We start from the raw sequence: 24,612 nt of genomic DNA on the forward strand, positions 1-24,612 counted from the left end.
GTAGGGGGTGTGCAGGAGACAGCCAATCAATGATTCTCTCTCATCATTGATGTTTCTATCTCTCTCTCCCTCTCCCTTCCTCTCTGAAATCAATAAAAATATATTTAAAAAAAGACATTACCTCTGACTTCAAATTTCTCTTTTGATGTGATTTTTTTTTATTTTAATATTCATAACACAATATTCTGTCCTATGTATCTAGGTAAAATATTACCTCATTTCATCACTGAAAGTAAATATCAAGTCCTTTCACTCCTTGATTTGCTTTTAAGTCTTAAGGGGAGAATTATGATATTCATATACTGGTTCAGACAGATTCTAGGATCCTAATGGGAGTGACTGTATGAGATTAATGCTAAAGACAAATATGCAAACATATAATACAGCAAGAAAGAAAAGAGTTATCAAATCACTTTATCACTAGGTGGTGGTGGTAGGGATATAAATAGTGCCAAATGAATGGCATAACTATAATTTTCATCTTTCAAATATTGCTGTGACACTATGGAGACTAGTCTGAGAAGCTGATCTTATTTGCTTCCTCCTGTTTTTGTTTTTGTTGTTAATTCTCACTCAAGGATACTTTTCAATTGATTTTTAGAGAGAATGGAAGGGAGAGAAACACAGAGAGAAATATTGATGTGAGAGAGACACAATGGATTGATAGCCTCCCACACATGCCCGTACCAGGGCTGGAGATCGAGCTTGCAACTGACGCATGTGTCCTTGACCAGAATCAATCTTGGGACCTTTCAGTCCTTGGACTGATGCTCTATCCACTGAGCCAAACTGGCCAGGGTTCACCCTGGCTTCTTTTGGGCATTGGGCAAATGGGCCAATACTTATTTTCAAGGCTGATCTCATCTTTTCTGGCTCTTGAGGAGACTTTGCACTTCAGTTGATGAGGGCATATGAGAAATGAACCAGATAAATTGCTTGATTAGGATCTTCATGAACCAGAACTGATGAGAGGGGCACACATTTACTTGTGAATTAAGAACCAAATACATCTTTCTGGGGCTTGATGATGACATATATATTTACGTTCTCCCCACTATGTGCCATTTACTAATTATAAACCTTGGGTCATTCCACATTACAGCATATGGTGGAATTTTTGCACCAGCATATGGTGTTTGCATAGTGACCCTGCTTCTTTTGCAAGTCTTATCTTAGTCTATTAATGGCATTCTGGTTAGACAAACTCTGACCCTCTTCCTATGTTTTTGGGAATATGAAGAAGGAAACCCAACCGATGATTCAGCCATTTTTGAAGTCAGTTTGATTATTATTTCTTCAATAGTAGGAGCTTCTATTACCACAATAAACAAACAAATATAAATTCTCCTGAATGAATAGATGGTATGAACAAAAACAGACAGAATTTACAATTTTTTATAAAGATGAAGTTATATGAGGCCAGAATGGAATAAGCTTACATTCTTGGCATTGTATACAACATGTAGTCCTGGCTTACAGATAGCTGTCTTCTTGCTGTATTCTTAAATGGTGCGTGTGTGTGAGAGCTCTCAAGTGTCTCTTCGTATAAGGACAATAATCCTATTAGATCAATGCTCTTCCTTACTACCTCATTTAACTTTAGTCACCTCTATAGAGGGCCTATTTCCAAATACAGGCATATTGGGGGTTGGGGCTTCGATATATGACTCTGGGGGAAATATGTCATTCAGTCCATACCAGTTACACAGTATTATTATAGTATAAAGTTATATTAATATGTTATTAAAGATTATCCCAGCTCTTTGCATCAGCTTTCTCTTAAAACAGCACCAAATAAATCAGAAAAATAAAGAAGAAAGAATGTATTCTGGTGTGAGCATTTACTATAATGAAACTACTCTTGCTTATATGATCATTTTTATTTTTACACCATTTTCTATATTTATGTCAATATAAACACTTCTTGCCAGCAGAAAATATTTTTATTAGGTAAAATAATCAAATTCACTATATTTGAATGCATGTAATTTTTTACTGTTGAAAAAACAAACTTATCTAATTTTCTGTCTTTTGTGTTTATGTGCATTTGTTTGCCATAGGAGATTGCATAGATTTCTTTTTAAAAATCTCCTCTGTTGAGTAGAGTCTGATGAATACAGAAATGCAACAGGTGATATTCACAATCAAATAATGTGATCAAGAAACACAGAAACAATATCAGTTATTATACAGTCTGAGATGATTATTGCCTTAGTATACATGCCCACTCGAAGGCATGCCAAGGGGCCTTTCTCTCTTTTGAATTTAGGACTGGATAATGTATTGACTTTTTATTTATTTTTATTAGTTTTTAATCCTCACCTAAAGATATGTTTCTTATTAATTTTTAGAGAGAGAAAGGGAAGGGGAGAGAGAGAGAGAGAGAGAGAGAGAGAGAGAGAGAAATTGATGTGAGAGAGAAACATCTATGGGTTGCCCCTCCTACATGCCCTGACCTGGGATTGAACCCATAACCTCGTATGTGCCCTGATAGGGAATCAAACCCGCAAACTTTTGGTGTACAGGACAATGCTGCAACCAATAGAGCCACCTGGCCAGAGCAGACCTTTTCATTTTTTAAATGTTAATATCTAGTAACGGGAGAGTGCTGTTTTTTAAAATTAAAATGGTCTGTTCCCATCACAGATTGTCTTTTTTGTACCAGAACTGGATCTCAATACAACGAAGCATATCGTGCAGACATGCCATCAATTAGGAGCAGCAACCCTGGAATACAACCAGTGAGGGAGCACTTACACTTGTCGAGGGAAAGGCCAGTGAAGGCAAAAGGCGGGCCACTGCAAGTTAATGTTCTCAGAGGTAATTCTGTGGGTTGCCAACGTGGCACACATTAGTAGCCCGAATCTGGAGACCGATTGATTTGACTGAGAAACCAACCTGGAGTCATGGTGAAGGTTGCTTTTCAACGTAGAACCGCTCAGTATGATCTTGCTTTTCTAGCCCAACACTCCAAGCAAGACAGTACTCTTAGCGCTGCATTTATCCTAAAAAGAAACCTACTTTTTGTTTGTTTCATATAAAGGTGCTGAGCAGGCTAGTGGTGGCTCTGAATCCATGGATAACCCTGGACCTGCCTCAAGAGCCTGCTGTAAAGGTAAGAAGTTACACTGTAGTCCTGGAGATACTGCTTGGGCATAGTTTGAAAACAACTACTTTATTTAAACAAGTATGATGACCTGCTTCATTCAGACCCTCTAAAATGTGGACATTTCCTTCTTGCACAAGCAGAAGCTCAGTTCCCTGGCCTGTGCCTACCCCTTGTCTCCTGCTTCAGCTTCCTTGAGCAGTGGCTTCAGGATTAGCTCCCACCATAGACATTGTAACTTGGCCATTTTTACTAAAAGAAACTCTAAAGCAACTTCCCTACACACTGATGAGGGATGTGACTCCAGCCTTAGACTTCTGTTTCTGAACTGGACAACATTTATTCACAGTTCTTGTGCATTTTCTTGTAAAATAGGTATCCCTTTTACCTGAGGTGTTATAAGAATCAAATACTTCATTTTGAAAGAGCTCCGAGGAAAGCAATCTTTCTGTCAGATATGTATGTGTCTTAAACTAGTTTTGACAAACTATTATAGTTATATTCTCAAGCTTTTAGACTTATTTCCAAATAAAAATACCTTCAAGTCCTGTATTTTAGAATGCAAGAAAAGTAATTTTCTTATTTTTTTTTGGCCAAGATTTCCATTCTCTATCTTGAGATATTTATATTTATCTTAATGCTTTTATTATGTTAAAGGCCCCGAAATGGCTTTAAAGTGAGTAGATTTATGTCTGCCATTAAGAAAACATTTTCATAGAGGTATTAATTAAGAAGTATCAAGAACTGCCTGTCTGGCATGACTCAATGGTTGAGCATCAACCTATGGACCAGGAGGTCATGGTTTGATTCCTAATCAGGGCACATGCCCGGGTTGCAGGCTCAACCCCCAGTAGGGGGCGTGCAGGAGGCAGCCAATCAGTGATTCTCTTTCATCATTGATGTTTCTATCTCTCTTTCTCCCTTCCTCTCTGAAATCAATAAAGTATATATTTTTTAAAAAGAAGCATCCAGAACTTAGAAATAAATTTAGCATTAGAAATGGTTGTAACCAACATATATCTGATTAGTCTAGTTGTAGGAATAACCAAGAGATTATCAGGAAATGTATGGCTCAGGAGGTTTGGGGGCATCCATTTTAATGATTCCCAGTGGCTTGTCATTTTTTTTTCTTATATGAAAATCCACAGCAGGCGTTCCAGACAGGTTCATCTTTTCCTTGGACCCAGACTCCTTCCATCTTGTGGCATTATCTTGTCAAGAATCTTAGTCTTCTTCAGCGAATAGATCAGAAAGGAAACCACAGGAAAAGCATCCCTGATTCTTAATCATTTCCCATAGGAAGTGTCACTCATCCCTTCTGTTCATGTTCCATTGGTGCAAATAATGTGGTGTCACCCGGCAGCAAAGGAGTTGGGAAATACACATTCCCTCCTAGGCAGCTGCTTCCCGGGAACAACTCCACACTTACTCCGCCACGTGGTGGCTCACCAGAGCCTGTCCGCATATTTCCTAACTTTTGGAGGAGGAGAAGTCGCAATGATATTCATCCATTAACCTCTCTCTGGGAGAGCATAAAGAATTAGTGGTCATAAGTCATAATTGGAGAGCTCACTCTTCCTTTTCATTTGTAGGGTGCCTTTCCTTCTATTTCTATTTAATTTGCTAAAGTGATCAGGAGATGAAGAGAAGAGAATGTGGGGTTCGCATTTGGGCTCCAAGCCAGGCAGCTTAGCCGTAGAGATTTCACTTTTAAATTTAATTTTAATGAAAATGGGCAGCTAGAGATGGAACAAAATTCAAGAAATGGAAATTAAAGAATAAAATCAAATCCTGGGGGAGCACCCACTTAAAGATTTATACAGGCTTCTGAATGAGAATAACAGTATTTCACGTCATTCTCACGTCTATTGGTGATAAAGACACAGCTGTACATTGACATCTGTGACAAAATTATAGATACATTTAAAATATGTTTTAGATAAATACATATACACTTGCGTATCATACTGCACTTCATTTCTAAATGGCAAACTATGTAATGCATTATATAATGGTAATAGCAACACTACCGCATAAGCTACACACATATATCATAATTAGCTAATTTTTTCCATTTTCCTATACCTTTATGAAATGGCACTCAGCTTATTAATTTATAGTAGAGTCTTAAAAGGCATTTCATTTAATCCTAAAAGATTAATCTTCAATCCTAAAAGAACAGCAGGATCACATAAAAAGAGACCCAACATTTGTCAAAGGAGAAATATGAAGACCTGGCCTTTAGAAGACCTTCAACTATTTTCTTGCCAATATCTGACCATCCCGTGCCCTATTGTTCTTGATCATTTTGTGCAGAAAATTATCTACAGTAACATTTTTCCCCCTATGCATGCACCAAGGCTGCCAAATTCTGCTGAACACTGCTAAAGAATGTCACACTAAAGGGCAGATTGGTGCCAAAATGCACTCATGTTGGCTAATCTTACCCAGGCTCTCAATAGTGTCTGTGAATCCCATTAGCTTTCCATTATACCACTTAATTCTCACTTCTCACAGATACTGTCAAACGTTCCCAAGTCTCCTCAAATTTTCAGCTCATCCATCTTTTCCCCAAGTCCATGAACTTACTTAAAATCACTGGAGAAAACTCTTGGACATTTTGCTGTCCAGGCTACAAGCTGCCTCCATCTTTCTCTTCTTCCTGTTGGGTGAGGAAGAACTTGAATTTCCATCTAATAACTGATCTACCATATATCTGAATTCTGGAACCTTTCCCCTCTGGATCCCTTAGACACACAGCCACCCTACCCCCCCTTCCTCCAACTGCTTGCATCTTGAATTCTCCTTCACTTCTGGATGTGTCACACCAGAATTCCATGATGGATGGCTTTCCAGCAACAAAAAAGAGAAAAAAAAAGTAAAGAACTTTCCTTCGATCTAAATTACCTCTGCAAATTCTATTCTCTCTTGTCTCCCTTTCACAGTCAAAATTCTTGAAGGTGTTATCCATATTTTTTGTCTCAATTTCCTGAACTCATCCACTGTTATTTTTCTCTTGCTATATACCCCTGACCTTGCTCACACATGCTGTCAGTTCCCACATACTGCAAATAGGACCGCTTTTCAGAGGTCTTGCTTGACTTCTTGGAAGCATTTGACGCTGTTGAAATCTTTTCTTCATGAACCTCTACTCTCTTGCCTCTCTTGGCACAACTTTCTCCTGGTTTGCCTCCTTTCCTCTGGCTTCTCTTTATTTTCCTTTGAGTGTTCCTTTTGTTATACTTCCACTTTACATATGGATGACCCTCATGGCTCAGTTCTAGTTTTTTTTTTAGCCACCTCACTGTTACTGTGCTAATACAGAAACCGGGTAAACTCATCTACTCCCAAAGCTTCAAAAACCATTAGTGAATTGATGACTCACAAATCGACTTTTCCATCACTGACTTCTTTTCTAGGCTCCAGTGCTATTTATCCAACTGCTACTGAACATTTCCACGTGCATATTTCATAGACACCTTAAGCCTAATATGTTGAGAAGTGCACTGATGTTCTTAACTCTCTTTTACACTTAATTCTCCTCTTGTGTTTTCTTTCTTCTTTTTTTTTAAAATCTGAGCTCAGATCAAGTGTAGAAACCTTCATAATTACAAAGGTCAGTAGTCAAACCTTTTCATCATTGCTCAGAAATGATCAGCCTTACCAATACACGTCCCCACCTCCCCACCCTCAATATCATTTATCCATCAGCAAATCCTCAGTTCTTCACTGTCATCTTTATAAAAATAAGTTCTCTCTCTCTCTTTCTTTTATTGTTTTAAATTACTTTACACTTTTGCTTCTCAGAACTAGCGAGATCATGCTTCAGGTGGACTGGTCGGTCTTCTGATGCGCAGATTTGGCTATTTTCATCACTGACCCACTTCAGTAGGAGCAAATCTCAGAGAATTTTACTTGTGTTTTCTACCCCCGAAATGCTATTGCCTTCCTACTTAGGACACCTTTCACATCTAGTAAATCACCATATCATTCAGCTTCTATTGTCAAATTGCTTTCTGGGCACTACTCTTTCTTCCTACAGCTACTACCCAGGTCCAAGCAAAAGCCACCTCCTTTCTCAAAGGTTGCCACATTTTCTTAAATGGCCTTTCCTTTTCCTTTTTTTTTTTTTTTGGCCTTTCCTTTTTCAATCTCTCTCCCCTAATACACTCTCCACAGTGCACACATGAGAATATGATTATGACATTCACCTGCTTAAAATCCTTGAGAACTTGCACATTGCTCTTACGATAAAGTTCAAGCTTTGGGACAGGTCATAACTGATTAGGTCCTTCATGGTCTGACCTCAGCCTTATCATGCATCCTCTGTCTCAAGTTCTATTGTCCAGACATATTGAACTTCTAACAATTCTTTGAAATATAACTTGCCCTTGCCCATCTCTAAGCCTTCATGTCTCATTTCCCTTCTCTGGAACATTCTTTAGCTCTCCTCTTTTCTGGTTGATTTTGTTCACCCTTCTAGTCTTACGTTATACATTACTTCCTCAAGCAGCCCTTCTTGGATTCTTGGATTAGCTTAATAAATACCACTGAAATATGATTTTAACATTTATGCATTTCCCTTATCATAATTCAATACTTTACTATTGTTGCCTGTATATTAGTTTCCTCTTACTATTGTAATTACCAAAAACTTCGTGGCTTAAAAGAGCCACAGATTTATGATATTATAGTTTTGGAGGTCAGAAGACTAAAATGGGCCAGCAATTCTGTGTTGGTTCTGGAGGCCCTGGGAAAGATTTCATTTGCTGAAGGGTTTTATCTTCACAAGATTGACTACAGTCCTTGGCTCATGACCCCTTCTTCCACCTTCAGGGACAGCAGTGTAGGCTCTTCAAATCTCCCTCTCTGCACTCCGTCATCACATCTCCTTCTCTGACTCTGTCACTCCTGCCTCCTTCTCTCCCTCATAAGGACCCTTATGATTACAATGAGCCACCTGGATAATCCAGGATAATCTCTCCACCTTAATATCCTTAATTTAATCACATCTGCAAAGCCCCCCCCCTTTTAATATATTTTTTATTGATTTCAGAAAGGAAGGAAAAGGTAGAGACAGAAACATCAATGATGAGAGAGAATCATGGATCGGCTGCCTCCTGCACGCCCAATACTGGGGATCGAGCCAGTAACCCAGGCATGTGGCCTTGACTGGAATCAAACCCGGGACCCTTCAGTCTGCAGGCCAATGCTCTATCCACTGAGCCAATCCAGCCAGGGCCAAAGTCCCCTTTGCCATGCAAGCTCACATGTACCAGGTTCTGGAGATTAGAAGAAGACATCCTAATGGGAGTGATAGTCTACCTCCCAAATATATGTTTAAATGTCTATTTTTCTTATTAGGTTTATGAAATATCCTTTATTCCCCTCATGATGCCTAAGGCCTAGCACAGTGCCTGACCCAGGAGAGGTGTTCAGTACTTGCTATAAAGAGTTCTAGTTGTAATTTCAATTTATTGATATATACATGTAGATATAACAAATGTATGTACCGTTAACAAGTATAAATTATGAACAACCATCATAAATCAACCAAATAAAATTGGAAATAGTATTTTTCTTGTTCTGCTCTATTGTCCCTTTCATTTTTTCATCGGAGCTAGTTTTCATCCTGTCCTTGAATAAGAACTCAGGCCCTATTGCTTCTCTGTCCACTTATAGGTGTTGAAACAACCTATTAAATCACAAAACACAGTTTTAATTTCATAATTAAAACGCCCCATCTTATGAATATGTCACAAATCTGGGTTTCCTCTTAGGTTGCATCACTTTTCCTCCTCTCCACTATATCTTCCATATGGTGGTTCCTGCCCCCTTCACTGTAGGAATAGAATGGAGGGAGGAGAGTTAAGTGGGACAGAAGGCATTACTTGGCTGACGCTGTGCAAGTGATGTAATTTCAGTTCTCTCTGGTTGAAAGTTGACTCTTGTGTTCATTCATGGAATATTGGAGGATACCTCTCCTACTCTACCCCTGAGGAGCTCTCTCCTACACCCCCTCGGTTCTTAAAAGTCATCCTCAGCCTCTACCTGCTGTAGAAGTCCCTTCAGCTGAACTGCTTGGGCAGGTTAAGTGAACCCCACTGCAGCTTCCTCTCCTGTGTGTTTCAAAAGCGGTCCCAGGGGAAATGCTCATGAATCCATTGTCCTTATAAAGTGGGGGTGCCATTAGCGTCTTCACACCAGCCCTCTCTTCTGCTGCAAGAGACCACTTTACACAGCTTCCTGCTCATGAACTTAAGCTTAGCTAAGACGCTCGCCCACTATGCTCTCTAAGTTGAGTAGTCTTTTTAAAGACCCTTTGGGGTGTGTGTGTGTGTGTGTGTGTGTGTGTGTTGGGGGGAAGCATTCACCAGACACCTCTTTCCAAATAAAACCTCGACAAAAATCCTCCTTAGAGAACCAAAACCAAAACCAAAAAACAAAATCTGTCTACGGTTGTGAGAGGTTAAACTCATGCAGCTGGATCATCAACAGCTATTGTTGAAACTTCCATCATAGCCTAGAACCTCACTTTTGAATATACCTGGTACGTCCTACCTGAGTTAAATAATGAGTATTAAGTATGTGCCACCGTACTAAGTCTTGTCTTATCAACCCTTTCAACTCAGTGAGAAAGGCATTGATGTTGTCTTCGTTCTAGAGATGAAGAAACCAAGGCTCGGAGACATTCAGGCATATGCTAAAGATCACATTGTTGATAAACAGTGGACCCGAAACTCAGCACCAGGGTACAAAGCCAGAACTATGCCTTTTCATATGACAACATTCATCACACTTTCTTTGTTTAAATGCCCATCTCCCATATCAGATTGTAATTTCTTTCCTAGTCCCTTCACCATTCTTAGAGTAATGCACATGTATGTTGTAACACTAATGTAATTCTCAGTTTTTAAAATGCATTGCAAGATAGTGTATTGTTTCACATGCTATGGATGAAGGAGTGACTTTTCTATGTAATAATAAGGACAAACAAAAAAGCAAAATAAGTTTAAGAAGAAAAAAGATCCCAAAGTATAAAATGCCTTTATTATAATATCCAAGTAAAAAATAAACAGTATGGTCATTTGTGTTTGTCTACAAAAGACCAAAAATTAACCTTATGCTGAATTTCACACTCATTTTCTAGATGCGCAGGAGGCTGTGACCAGCTGCTGCAGGAAACAAGCTATTTGTCTTATTGTAGAGATGTAACTCACATTGCCCACTGCCAAGCTTCCCCTATTGAGTTTCAGCATCAAAACAAACAAACAAACAAACAAACACAAAACACTATGCTTCTTTGGAGTAGACTTTAATCTTAAAATTAGGTTAACTGACTCTTTCTATCTTTGCTTTAGTTTCCAAAAGAGGATTGTGCGAACTCCAGCCCGTGGGTAAATGTGGTCCACTGCCTATTTTTATAAATAGTTTCATTGTTACACAGCCATGTCCAGTCATTTACGTTTTACATATGACTGTTTTCAGATAAAATGATAGAGTTGCTGCAGAGTCTTTATGACTCCCAAGATCTAATACAGGTGCAATGTAAACCTTTGTAGAAAAGGCTACTGACCCTTGCCCTAGAAAGCTTAGATTGGCATTTGCCTTTGTATAAGACGCTGCAAAATAATGCTGCAGACTGTGTTGCCCCAACTGTCTATCAAATGTGCAAAAGTGACTTTTTAACTTTTATCTGTCATTTTTTATCTTTTGGATTTTACCTTAGTTTCTTGTCTTTATTATATTTTCTGTATATTTTTAGCAAGTTTAAATTTATTTTATTTTACTGTATTTCATGACTTTTCAAAAGCTTTCTTAAGTTCCTTTGAAATAACATGTCATAAAAATAAAATATATTTTGCAAGTTGGCTCAAAGTGTTTTAGTTAAAATAAAGTTGAAAATAAAGAAACATATGTATAAGTAAACAAGAAACTTTAAACAAACACTGGTCAGTTTGTACTGCCTTGAATATTTCATTGTTTTATTTTTATTAGATATTTCCATATGTTTCTTTTTCAACTTTGTAAGCTTTAGAAGAATTATTTGATTTTTTTGTTTTTGGCAGAAAAAGGCCAACACGCAATAAATATAATTGTTCATTTTGAACTTTATGCTCTGTTTTCTGAAAGATAAGAGTGTATTTACTACAGGGTAAAGTTGAATAAGATCCAAAATAATTTCTTTATTAAAAGTATGCCCTTTTAAAATTAAAATTTATTTTGATTTCATTATTGACTTTGTTTAAGCAAGTAGAATGAAATTAATGCCTTCCTGTGTCTCTCTATAATAAAAAATGATGTATTAAATTGGACATGTGCTCTCTTTTATAAAATGCCATTTACTTAGAATATATGTTTCTACTATTGAAACAACCACTGGATTCCATAAAGCATATATATTCATCTCAGTGGAAACCACTATGGGTAAAATTACATTAACCTTCTAACTGAATGTTACCATTTTGTCTAATGCACTGTTTTCTTAGCAAATCTTAGCTACCCCTGATTTCTTTAACTTCTTTCATTCAAATGTTTTATGATATTTCAAAAATTATATTTTATTTTCTAGGATCTAAAATAACACTACAGATAATATATACACAGGTCCCACTACAGGGACTTTTATTTTGACTTCCGACCAACTCCAGACCAGATTAAAGGTTCTAAATTCAGTGTCTCTGATATAATACTAAGAGGATTTTTATATTTTCAAAGTCCTTTTGCTTATTAATATGGCAAATATTTAGAAAGAAAATTTAAATCCCAAGACTATATTTCAAGTACTTTTCTTTAGTTTGTCATAATAAAATTAAGAGAACAAAGTGAAATAAGTTTATACTGAATTTTCCAATTAGAAATCAGTGACTTATTGTGGTGATCATTTCACAATATATACAAATATCAAATCATTATGTTGTATACTTGAAGCAAATATAATGCTATATGTCAATTATATCTCAACTAAAAAATGGAGATCTGTCCTTATTATAGAGACTGTCTCCATGAATTTTTTTTATGTTCCTGGTCAAAGCACATCTCTCAGATAATATGTTGATATAAAATGTACAGCTACATTCCTTCCTGTTTTCTGCCAGATTACAGGAGATTCCTTTTATTGTTGTTAATCCTCACCCAAGGATATTTTTCCCATTGCTTTTCAGAGTGAAAGAAGGGAGGGAGGTGGGAGAGAGCGAGAAGCATCGGTGTGAGACACATTGACTGGTTGCCTCCTGCATGTGCCCCGGCCAGGACAGGGGATTGGACCTGCAACCCAGGTAGTGCCCTTGACTAGGAATCAAGCCGGTGATTCTTGGATATGTGAGCCAACGCTCTAACCACTGAGTACACCAGCCAGGGCTATAGAAGATTCTTTTGTATTTTGTTTTTTAGTTCAAGAACAAAAATCTATGACCATGTTTAACTACCTTCAGCTGGCTTTTGAGATTTCAGGTTAGACACATTATAACAGTTATCTATAGTCTGAGGCCTCAGAGCCTATATATGCTCAATTCAAAGAAACAGCAACAGCAACAAAAAAGGCACAGACTTCCTGGTTAGCTTAATGACACATCATGATAAATACGCAGCCAATGGCTTTAGGGCAGTGGTTCTCAACCTTCCTAATGCTGCAACCCTTTAATACAGTTCCTCATGTTGTGGTGACCCCCAACCATACAATTATTTTCATTGCTACTTCATAACTGTAATGTTGCTACTGTTATGAATCATAATGTAAATATCTGATATGCAGGATATATTTTCATTGTTACAAATTGAACATAATTAAAGCATAGTGATTAATCACAAAAACAATATGTAATTATATATGTGTTTTCTGATGGTCTTAGGCAACCCCTGTGAAAGGGTCATTCGACCCCCAAAGGGGTTGCGACCCACAGGTTGAGAACCGCTGCTTTAGGGGAACATTGTCTTGTTAATAAGATCTGCAAGACTTGATGGCTCTGCCAGACAGGCCTGGGAGGAGTTAATATTGGTTGTTTCTTGCAAGTGCCACAGGTCCTGTGTATTTTTATATTTGTATTTATTCTATTGTGCGATTCAAACAGAGTGAGCCATAATGATGTTTTTTCTTTTTAATTTTAAAGTTTTTCGGTTTAAAAGATGGTTGTTTATTTATCTAAATAACAAATACACCAATATTTCATTATATAAGATTGGATCAAGTAATGCCCAAATAACATCAGAAAAGTCATTTTAGGTCATGTTTTTAGATTTCTCAGAAGATTCTAACACTGAATTGAAATATTTTTCTGAAATCCATACTTTGAAGATTCATTAAATTTCTTGTTCAAAATCACAGTAGTGGGTAAGAGTCTTTGTCCTTCAAATTCTCACTTACATTAGATTTCACTAAACAAGAAATAAATAACAAAACAGGGTGGGTAGTTTGATTTTTAGGGGGAAAGTCTTTAAATAAATTTTTGGTTTGCCTGCTCTTGCTACCTCATTAATCCTAAATGGTGTCAGTCAGTTGAGTCTAATAGCTGTGAGTGTTACTACCATGGTCAGTTCCAAATTACAGTATTGATTAATTGATTGTCTTCTTCCAGTTGTGAATTATATTAGTGCTAGCTCAGGCAGCTTGGCTTAGGGCCAAAGCCTAATTTTCAATAGAAGGCAACAAGCAGCTTCACTGTTTCACTGCTGTGGTTAAGTGGATGCTTAGAAAACAAAAAGCCTTAGAAAGACAGTTTAACCAAAAGGAATGCACTAGGTATAATGAATATGCACTTACTGATGGTCTCTCTCCAACGTAGGAAAATTGGAAGGAAGAGAGCATCAAGAATTCATCATTTCTCAACCTCAGACTTCCCAAGCTATCTTAAAACAATTGACTGCAGGATGAGAGCAGGAGGGGAGACACGTGACCCAGAATGACAATAAGCCAGCATTTGGATCTGGGGAATTAAGTCCATTCAGGGGAAGAGTGGTGTCAGTGGCACTTTCAAGTCAAGTAGAAGTTGAAGTGGAGCATGGATTCCCCTACATCCTAATAGGTGCAGCCAGCTATCCAGGGAAGTTTGTCAAGCAGCTGCCAACTGTGCATCACGGAGCAGGGGCACCATCTTCTTAGAATAATATAAACTTACAGAGTTTAAAGACAAAACATTAGCAAGTCGAAAGAGGCACAAGATTTCATGTTAACTCTCTGCTTTAATGATCAACATAAAATGGATGGGTGTGTTTATCATTGATTCTTGTGGAATGGGAAAAGCTAAATGGGGCATTAAGAGGTTAATCACTTTCATAGATCCATACCTTGGTGCTTGTATGCTGCCAGATCAATTCCTTTTCTCTAGAAAATCTGAAGGGAAAATTGGTGTGGGATGGAGTAATTCTGATTATAATATTATATTCACATTAAAATGTATTTAAAATCATTATTGTTCTTTTTTATTCAGCATGAACAAAGTAATACTTGATTTCACAAGGAATTAGCAAGAAGAACCTCTCTCCCTCATGTAAAGGGAGTGATCATGAAAAAGAAAGAGAGAAAGAAATGGTTCTAGTGGTCCTAAATGTGAAAGCTTTGAAATCAATGTTTGCACAAGAGTGGTAAATGGAAGTTTATAAATGGGAAAACAATTGTGAATATATGAAAAGCATACATCACAATGTCAAATATGGGAATTATAATTTTGTAAAAGTATTGATACAAAAAAGGAGAGAAAGATTTCAAGTGAATGTGTCAAGGAGGAGAAAGTTACTTTTCTGTAAGTGGTACTAAGATCAGGATTATTAAACACACACACACATATATATGTTTGTATATTTATGAAATCCTTAATAGAATCTGTGATGTAATTCTCTTGTCATAGATCCTATAAGGAATATTCATAGACTAAATTTCTACAAAATATAAAGGTGTATTAATTCTTCATGGCTGTCTTACTGATCTGTAGCAAAAATAAGGTTAGAATTAGAAATGCCATGTATTTGTTACTTAAAAAATATTACAGGTTATGTGACTGGACAAGTGCTAAGGATACTTTGGAGGAGGTGAGGGATAGAACCAAGCTTCATGCTTTAGGGTGATCTGTTGAGTAGTTACTAATGTTGTCACTAACTCAGGTAACTCACATGTATGATATAATAAGTCTAGTGTACTAGCAACTTGAAGAAAGAAATGCATGTAGTGGACTTAACTAAATAGTTGGGTGTTAATATGGAGGATAAAACCATGCTCTAAGCCCATTCGGACTAGATTAAGCAACCTTATTACAAACTCCTGTGCTTCCCATATTTTGCAAATACTTGTACTCTCCTATAATTGTTTATTTAACTGGCTATCTGTCTCAGTGGTTCTCAACCTTCCTAATGCCGCGACCCTTTAATACAGTTCCTCATGTTGTGGTGACCCCCAACCATAAAATTATTTTCGTTGCTACTTCATAACTGTAATTTTGCTACTGTTATGAATCGTAATGTAAATATCTGATATGCAGGATGTATTTTTATTGTTCGCGACCCACAGGGTGAGAACCGCTGATAGACTAGCAAAGGGTTTGGCACATAGACAGCTACTCGGTTCTTTCAAGCAGTGTCTTATTTTTTAAAAATATATATTTTTATTGATTTCAGAGAGGAGGGGAGGTATCATTTATTATTTTCATCTTTGCATTCCCATCATCTAAGGTAGTGACTAGCTAATTCAATAAGCAGATGGATGAAAAAAGGACTTTGTGTATACCTACAATTACTTATTTAAGATATACCAATTATCACACCTATGTCTTTATTTTACTTAATTTAATCAAGATAAAATTATTTATACAAACTTGTATTGGTGCAAGTATAACTTTAGAAATTGCATATTTCTAATGTGTGCATTTATCTACCTCAAGGGTTTTCAGAAACACAGTCCTTGTGATTGAGAACAAAATATTATACACACACAGTCCTCTCTTGGCGTTACGATGCTTTTAAATTGCAGCAGTATTAAGATCTCAGGTAAATTGTAGGCAGTTGTTTCCAAAAAAAAGAGTACATATTTCATAATTTCATTCAATAACTATAGATGATTTCTGATCTTTTAAAAGATGATTTAAAAAATAAAATTCTGCATAAGAAAACCTGGAATCAGATTCAGAAGTTGTTTTTGTTTTGTTTTTAAGATTTTAACCATTTCATGTGCTCAAGATATGTTAAAAATGAGATTTTTATAAAATATTATCTTTATGTCTACACCCTATACCACAAGCATAAGTAACCCCTAAAATATGTGATAATAAACTATGTAATATCACACAAGGCATATTTGTAAAAAGTACAAAAGATAGTCTTAATAATTCTTATAAACTTAGGACTCAAAACTGCCTGTTTCTTTTTTAAAAAAGATATTGTTATTGACTTCAGTGAGGAAGGGAGAGGGAAAGAGAGACAGAAAATCAATGATGAGAGAGAATCATTAATTGGCTGCCCCCTGCACGCCCCTCGAGCCTGCAACTGAGCCCACAACCTGGGCATGTGCCCTGACTGGGAATTGAACCTCCTGGTTCATAGGTCAACACTCAATCACAGAGCCATGCTGGCTGGGCCTCACTGCCTGTTTTAAGGAACACTACCCATCTTATGTGCTCTTGTTTTGTAACTACCCATCTCATATATTGCCCTTGACCCAGGCAACTCTCCCATGTTCAACACAGTCCATCCTAGGTACCCGTCTTCATTCCACTGAGTATTTAAGAAATAGGTCAGATACTAGCAAAACTCACATTTAAAAATACAGAACCAAATACCATGGGTACAGTTTAGTTCCCAAATTCTGGAGATCTCCAAAAAAGAGACACCACTTTTAAGATAACATTTTAAATTAAATTCTGGGTGGTCTTTTATAGTTGAGTCTCTAAGCCCCTCCCTTTGAACAGCAGGTGTGTTATGGTGTATATAGCATAACTACTTTAAAAATATTTTTATTGATTTCAGAGAGGAAGGAAGAGGGATAGAGAGATAGAAACATGAATGATGAGAGAGAATCCTTGATTGGCTGCCTCCTGCATGCTCCCCACTGGGGATCACAACCCAGGCATGTGCCCTTATTTGAAATCAAACCTGGGACCCTTAAGTCTGTAGGCTGACACTCTATTCACTGAGCCAAACCAGCTACGGTTAACATAACTACTTTATGATTTACTTTATATTACTTGTTTTATTTTTGTGTCATTATGAACTCCAATTAGACTTATTTTTTTTATCATGGCTTCTTTGAGCAACTCAAATATTCCAAACTGATAGACTTTTTGATAAATACAATGATGATGATAGCAAAAAGTCATGTTTAGTCCTGTCAATCTCGACTCAGAAATGATAAAAGTAAACAAACTAATTAGCATGTAAGTACATGAGCCCCCTACTTATAGTCCCCCATGTGAAAAACACTTTTAGGCTTTAGTTGATACATAAGCACAACTATACAAAGCACAATTACTTTAAAAACCAACAGTGGTTAGACCAAGAGATAATAGTAGCTTTTCCACATACTTATGGCAGTCTCCAGATAGCATGTGTCACACTGGGTTTAATTCTAGGCGTCAACCTGTAACGTTTTACTGATGTGCTAGGAGGAGGCATCAGAAGATGCAACATCTGAAACTCATGTCATAAAAGGAATGGTTGAAGGAGGGATGGATATTTTACATAGATGACAGAAGATTAAGGAAGAAATAAAGGCAGTTAGATTTTCTATTGATGTAAGACATTTTATGCAATTATAACTACCCAATAATAAAAGTGAGGTTCATGTATAATTTTAATTGGAGACTGCCTGACTGTCACGAGGAAGCTTCCAATAGAGGAGATTGAACTATGTGACCTTCCCTAGATTTTATGTCTTAATTTTTCTTTTCTTTTTTTTTCTGTTCTCTCTCTCTCTCCCTTCCTCCCTCTCTCCCTTCTTCCCTCCCTCCCTCTCTCCCTCCCTCCCTCCCTCCCCTTCCTTCCTTCCTTCCTTCCTTCCTTCCTTCCTTCCTTCCTTCCTTCCTTCCTTTTTTTCTTTTTTCCATTGAAGGACAATATGTTTTAAATGCAGAGTAAAAAATACCTCAGTCACAGATATACTACCAAATACCTATTTGATCTCAGCAGGTCGTTTATTTTTTCTGGGTCTAAATTTGTCATGTACAATACATGGCCTGGAGTCTCGAAGGTATATTTTAATTCTAATGTTCTCTGACCATACAAATGTAGACATATTGAGTCAATCTCTAACTCCACTCATAGTGAAGAACTTTTGAAACTAGAAAGCATTTAGTCAACCCCCCTATCATACGATTACACCTATTATCTTTCCTACACTATCGTCCTAGTAAATCACTTAAATACGTCTTTTAAATGTTATGTATATAATATGAGAGTCTTGGTTGCCACTCCTAAATGAAAAAAATGTACCTCTCTCAAGCAGAAATGTTCAGAGAATGTCCTGCTGAGTTTTCTTCTTCTGACCACAGAGTCTGCATGAACAATTAGCCTTCCTTTAATTAGATTAACTTGTTACCTGAAATTGTCACATTAATGCTGTAATAAAAAATCTCTAGTAGAGATCTGGATATATCCCTTGTATGTGCACTGTTAATTATGAAAAATAAATGAAATCAGGCTCACTTCATAGGGTGCCTTAGTAAGCAACTCTGGTTTACTTATCCAAAATAGTGCTAGTCAAAACTTTATAAACACTTCTTGCCGAAACCGGTTTGGCTCAGTGGATAGAGCGTCGGCCTGCGGACTGGGGGGTCCCGGGTTCGATTCCGGTCAAGGGCATGTGCCTGGGTTGCGGGCGTATCCCCAGTGGGAGATGTGCAGGAGGCAGCTGATCGATGTTTCCGACTCTCTATCTCTCTCCCTTCCTCTCTGCGGAAAATCAATAAAATATATATTTAAAAAAAAAAACTTTATAAACACTTCTTAAAATTATGTAAAGAAAACTTAGTATGTCTGACTTTCTTAATTGATGAGATTCCAAACATTAATTAAAATTCCAGAAGTTTACACTTAATGTGAACTATTTATAGGCATTAGCATTGGTCCATATTAAAACATGATACTGCACAGCATATACTCAAATGTCATCATACACAAGAAACTAAACTGCACTTGCCAAAATAAGCCAAGAAGTTGGCCAGGAAACCCACAATAATATTATGTTCACCCCACATGTTTTTGCATTTCTAAATTCAGATATTTTAGCAGTTTCTGGCTAGGATTAGCTTGATCCAATCATGAAATGTGACAATGACAATATGTGAAAGAGACAGCTTATTTAACCAAATTAACTGAGCTTGGTCAATAGGCCCAAGGCAAAAGATTTGAGCCTTTAATTATAGATTAGTATATTCATCACTGACAGTATCTTAGATATCCCATAATGTTCTCATTCATTTATTAATTGTACACGATGTCTAGGCATTCGTTTAGACATTGTGAGAAACACAAAGATGTAAGAAGACAGACACTCCTTTCAAAAAGTTTACAATCTAGACCAGGGGTGGGCAACCTTTTTGTGAGTGCGTGCCAAAACCAGCAAAATCTCTGACTCAAAATTCTTCTGCATGCCAACCCTAATTTTTTGAGAACATGTTATGCCTACGATATTTCTTAAGGTGTACATATGTGAAGAACCTTGAAGAAATAATAAAATTAATTTGAGCGACAAAAACACAGTATATGATGATGTAAAGTACATTTTTAATGTATACATGTTATGTAAAATTATTTATTTACCTAAGATGCACCTACACTGAATTTATCTGAAAAATAAAAAAGTTGATATTAAGAAAAAAATTGTAAATGGTAGATTATAAGAGAGGGTTTCCTGTGCCAGCGAAAGTTACTGGCGTGCCATGTTTGGCACGTGTGCCAGGGGTTGCCCACCCCTGATCTAGACACTTAAGGAGGAACTGTCAGGGGCATGGAAGCCTTATGCATTTGCCCGCTAGTGAGATGCCTTGGGTTCTCTGAACTGAAAGTAATCAGGGGTCGTTGTAGAACAGTGGGAACTGTTATATTTGACGTTTCACTTGTGTTCAAACCCTGATAATACTACTAGTGGAGTAAATTTGACGAGATATTTGATTTTTCTAGCTCTCAGGTCTCTTATCCTACCATGGAGATCATTAAAGTACAGTTGGGCCTTGACTTACGAGTTTAATTCGTTCCGTGACGGAGCTCGTAACTCAAATTACTCGTATGTCAAATCAAAAAGTGAACGAGTGAGACACGTGATGCTGGGCTGATGTTGTGGCATTCACTGTGACGTTCGCTGCGCCAACTAGAGGTGGGGTATCTGAAGCTGGCTCGTAACCCGAATTTTAGGTTACAACTCAAAGCAAAAAATAGGCCAAGAGACGGCTCGTATCTCGAAAAACTCATTAGTCGGGACACTCATAAGTCAAGGCCCCACTGTATAGGCCTCAGAGGTTTACTGTGAAGAGTCAATGAGATGTGCGCCATGTGCATTGCACATAATATACATATCAAAAATAAAGGTTAAGTATATTGAAGGGATAAAGAATACACTACGTAAGAACGCTATCTTTTCTTTTGCAAGATAAAAAAGTTCAATGTGTGGTCATATGTTAGAGTTAGATGACTGCATTCATGACTGATGACACAATATTCATGAATGGGAAAAGAGAGTTTCTAATGCAGTGTCTTAAAGCAACACTGCTAAGAGTGCTGATAATCTCAATGGAGGACAAGATGCTTTGGGGAAGCCTGGCCATGGTGACTCAGTGGTTGAGCGTTGACCTATGAACCAAGAGGTTTGATTCCTGGTCAGGGCACATGCTCAGGTTGTTAGCTCAATCCCTGATCGTGCAGGAGACAGCCAATCAATGATTCTCTCTCACCACTGATATTTCTATTTCTCTCTCCCTCTCCCTTCCTCTCTGAAATCAATAAAAATATATTTAAAAAAGACATTTGGGGGAATACTGATCAAACAGAATGCACTAAATAAAGTGTGTTAGTAAAAAAATAAAGTGTACTAGGCTTTCCCCAATTGTTTGACAATATGTCTTATGATATTTTTATAGACAACATGTAGAAGACAGGATTAGAAAGAACTAGGTAGATTTGTTAAGTGGCAGAAGAACCCCTAAAAAGACATTGGAATATGTAAATATTAATTTGAAAAATACCAGTACTTTTGGACCTGGTTCAGAGCATTGCATGTGGTAGGGTGGAAATCAGATGAGATTTAAAAGTCAGAAAGGTTGAATTTGGGATTCTTGTTCTAACTCTCATTAGCTGTGACCTTTGCCTCCTTGACTATCAGGTTCTTCCTCTGTAATGGGAGAACATGAGGATTGCATGTAGAGTCCTTCACTTTATGCTTGGTACATCCTAAGGCAGCGGTTCTCAACCTGTGGGTCGCGACCATCAGAAAACACATATATAATTACATATTGTTTTTGTGATTAATCACTATGCTTTAATTATGTTCAATTTGTAACAATGAAAATACATCCTGCATGTCAGATATTTACATTACGATTCATAACAGTAGCAACATTACAGTTATGAAGTAGCAACAAAAATAATTTTATGGTTGGGGGTCACCACAACATGCGGAACTGTATTAAAGGGTCGTGGCATTAGGAAGGTTGAGAACCACTGTAAGGGCTCAATAAATAATATCAATAATAATAGCTGCTAGTTTTACTTTCATTTTTGTGATGAGATGAATATGGTTACATATTCTGTTTCTATTTTTATTCATCTTGGAAATACAAGTAGACAAAAAAAGCATTTGATTTGTATTTTATGGAAGGGTAGTCAGTTATGTTCTTAGTTATGTTCTTTCTGATCATGAGATACTGTGTTCTGTGACTGAGGTATCTATCTTGTCTCTAGAGGGTGAACTTCTAAAATATATGAACTATTTCTACACTTAAACATGCTTCTATGTGGGCATTTAAGTTCCTGATACTCCAAGTGTCAATGAAAGTAATAATGATAACACCTATATATCCCCTACTATGTGTCAGGGACTGTTCTAAAGCACATTCATATGTCAATGAATTTAGTCTTCACAACAGACATAGGAAGTAGGCAGTATGATGTTCTCCATTTTAAAGAGGAGAAATATCAGATAAACATATTTGAATAATTTGCCTAACAGCTAGTAAGTAGCATAGAATTCAGACAAGTCTAGGTTTAGAATCTATGTAATTTGCCCCTTACAATATATATAATGTATTTTGAAGAAGCAATGCCATCAGTAGAGGTATATTTGAAATATTTCTATATGCACTAGATCAGAGAGCACTAGAACCTAAAAAGAAAATAGAAGCATTATTTGTATTATTAGTACTATGGAAACAAGTACTTTGGATTCCAAAGAAATAAAAATTGCTTTTTAAATTAACTCTGGAACATAATGTGTTCAGAAAATGGGAACTGATTCTATACAAATTGCTGAACCATAAAGCAGAATGATTAAAATCTTCAGGGAGTATGAGCAAAGACACACAGGAGTTTAGAAGAAGACATCATTTTGACTGGGGGTATCCAAGAAAGCTTTGTGATGCTGAGCTGAATCACAACATATAAAAAAGCAACAATGAGAAGCCAAAGGGGAACCTGCCTGAATGCCTAAAATAACGTTACTGCAGTCCTGTATCTCTCATGTTTAATTCTTATCTAATTTGACTTCAAAAGCATCCTGGTTTCTGAAGGATTTTGTGTACCATTTCTATACACAGATATGTATTTATTTTTCCTTAGAGTTATAAGAAGCATCAACCCAAAATTGAAGTTCACAGGGAATATGGAAGATGGTATTTTTTTCCTTTAAGCTGAAGATGCAACATTTTTAGTACATAAGAGTATTCTAGTATGCTAGGAACTTTTTGTAAACTTTATTTACAAATTGTGTATTTAGAACCATCAATAAAAAGTGATTTAAATTTGTTTTATAGTTCTTCATAGGTTTTTACCAGATAATAGTTTAAAATAGTTAGGAAGTAGATCAAATATCTTAGAGAGAAAGCATCGGAGTTACTTATGTCAAAGAATCATCATTTTAAGATTAGAAGCACACTATTAAGCTGCAACAAGCAAGAAAAATACACTTGGTAGGTAATTGCATCAAAAAGTGCTATTATGATAAGACAAAATGTTTATAACAAGGTCATGTAAGGTAAACAAAGCTGTCTTAATAGCAAAACATTTCTTGCAAAGTAGTGAGAACTGAATGCATAACATAATTATTACTGTTTAACAGAGATTAAATATTTAAAAATTTGTTAATCTGTTTGTAAATCTGCTTTTTCACTTTATTCCCCCATTAACAATAAATAGCTTCATAGCTTCCAGAAGAACCAAAATAGAGTCTGTAGGCAAGACCATCCCTGAGGGCCAACAGTTTCATAGCAGCAGCAGATAAATTCAATCAGTGTTTAAATCTACAGACATCTGCTACTCCAGCTCAAAACTTTAACTCATTGTTAGATTTCCCACACATTCATGAATCAGAACTGAAAAATAAATCCCTCATTGACATATCATTTCCTACTTATTCCACTAGTTTGAGTATGTGGTAATTCTATTTATAAAAGAAAAACTAATCATCCACAGTTAAGAAGAATTCATTCTTAGCATATTTTATGAGGAATACCAGGTGAAAAGAATATATTGTTTGGATATTCTGTCCATCCATCCAACAGTATTTGTTGAGTACCAACTACATACATATCAAGGCACTACATTGAGTGTTAGGACCCAAAGAAAGAAGGGGTTGAGATGTGTTGTAGACTTACCTTGTGCTAGCCACTGCAGGTGCTTCCAGACAGTCCCTGGCCTCAGGAAGTTCAAAGCCTAATTAGAAAGAAATGAAAAAAAAATTGTTTTTAAAAGTATTTCAAACCCTAAATGGTCTTCAAGATATTATATTTCTGCCATCCCCCTTTTTAGGAGGGATTGAGACAGAGAGGGAAAAAAGCAAAACGGTTAATGAGAAACTGCTATAAATTTTATGTGATACATGTTTAATTGAAAGAGTAAAATGTCAAATCAACATGGACATTTCTTTTCACATGCTACAAAGCTGTAGATTTTGACTGTTCATTAAAATTTTGAATTCAGGCTTTCCTATTTAACATGAAGTGGCTAAACTGCCTTTTTACTACATCTATTTCATCAAGTCTACTGAATGTCTTAGTTTGTTGCTTCCTGAAATTACCCAATACATTTCAAATTTCTCACTTTTGGGTCTTTAATGTATACATGTTATGTAAAATTATTTATTTACCTAAGATGCACCTACACTGAATTTATCTGAAAAATAAAAAAGTTGATATTAAGAAAAAATTGTAAATGGTAGATTATAAGATGAAAGATACAAGGGTAGCATACTCTTCCTTTCGTGAATGATGTCTCTGTAGCATGCAGTGCTGTTTGATGGCATTTCACTCCCAGTAGAAGCTCTTTCAAAACCAAAGGCAATTCTCTCAATCCCTGCTGTTGCTTCATCAGTTCAGTTTATG

At 36.6% G+C, this 24,612-nt stretch overlaps 1 protein-coding gene across 18 annotated transcripts in view; it reads right to left on the bottom strand.

Annotated features, from left to right (window-relative positions):
* Positions 1 to 23,906, bottom strand: part of PTPRD (protein tyrosine phosphatase, receptor type, D) — an 865,179-nt gene extending 841,273 nt beyond the window's left edge. For 8 of the 18 annotated variants that reach the window (XM_014550624.1, XM_014550612.1, XM_014550617.1 and 5 more), the window contains exon 1: positions 23,887 to 23,905. The gene's annotated coding sequence lies outside the window, so the exon portion shown is untranslated. Of the gene's footprint in view, positions 1 to 23,886 lie in introns of all 18 variants that reach the window. The other 10 variants (XM_014550627.1, XM_014550623.1, XM_014550621.1 and 7 more) reach the window with 3 other exon arrangements.
* Positions 23,907 to 24,612: the final 706 nt, after the last annotated feature.

Source organism: Myotis brandtii, unplaced genomic scaffold (genome assembly GCF_000412655.1).
Source record: "Myotis brandtii unplaced genomic scaffold, ASM41265v1 scaffold606, whole genome shotgun sequence".
Lineage (NCBI taxonomy): Eukaryota > Metazoa > Chordata > Mammalia > Chiroptera > Vespertilionidae > Myotis > Myotis brandtii.